Source organism: Penaeus monodon, chromosome 32, assembly GCF_015228065.2.
Source record: "Penaeus monodon isolate SGIC_2016 chromosome 32, NSTDA_Pmon_1, whole genome shotgun sequence".
NCBI classification, from domain to species: Eukaryota; Metazoa; Arthropoda; class Malacostraca; order Decapoda; family Penaeidae; genus Penaeus; species Penaeus monodon.
Window position 1 is genome coordinate 14,576,526 of NC_051417.1, and position 868 is coordinate 14,577,393.

Here is an 868-nt window from a genome sequence, read left to right on the forward strand (position 1 = left end):
CGGTGTAAGTTGTTCGATGCATCAAGCACTAAAGCGCAAAACATGTATAGCAATGTAACAATTAACACACATTTTAAAAATATTGAAGTAGTGGCCACAGTCTTAATCTAATCTCATGGACACACTTCAAGACCTTCGCATATCCCACAAATTCACAAATGACCACTTGTCGCGATCCATCTCAGCGCCTTTCGGAATACGCGCGGGGGAGCGGGAGCGGCGGAACCCCACCGCTGTTCCCAGCGCCCGCGGACCTCGCTGTCCAGAACGGTACACGGCGCTCGTTCGCGTGTGGCGCCACCTACACCAGCGGCACAACTGGGTCGTTCCTCTCGGCTGTGTTTTTCGTCGTTTTTATCGATAAGCGAGGCAGTTACCGCCATTGGGGTTCGTCGGATCGAAATCGATGGTGAGCTGAATGCGTCGATCATAGCGGGGCCCTAGGATCAGTAATAGACAGTCATTTGTCTCCAGCGATTGCTGAATGGAGCATTGCTGAGGAGCAAAATATTCATGTCAGGCTCAGGAACTGCACATGATCTCGTTTCTAGTATCCGCGATCGGAATGATGAATCTGACTGAAATGAGTCGCCTAAATCGAGCCGCTGACTGGACTCCAGGTGCTGGTCTGGCCTCCATTAGCCCATTTTGAGGCGCGCTTCTGCGGGGCGTTCCGCTCTCTCTCCTTGCTAAGTCATCTCTTAATATCTGGCGGCGGCTCTTGCCTTCAAAATAACTGGTAGAGGTCGGGCTACGCACCTCAATGGCTTTGTAGCGGAGTCTCTACACCCGATCAGACCCGCTGGGGGGACACGCGGACTGATTCATTTTGGCCACACGCGTGGAAAAAGAATCTGTTCTATGGAAG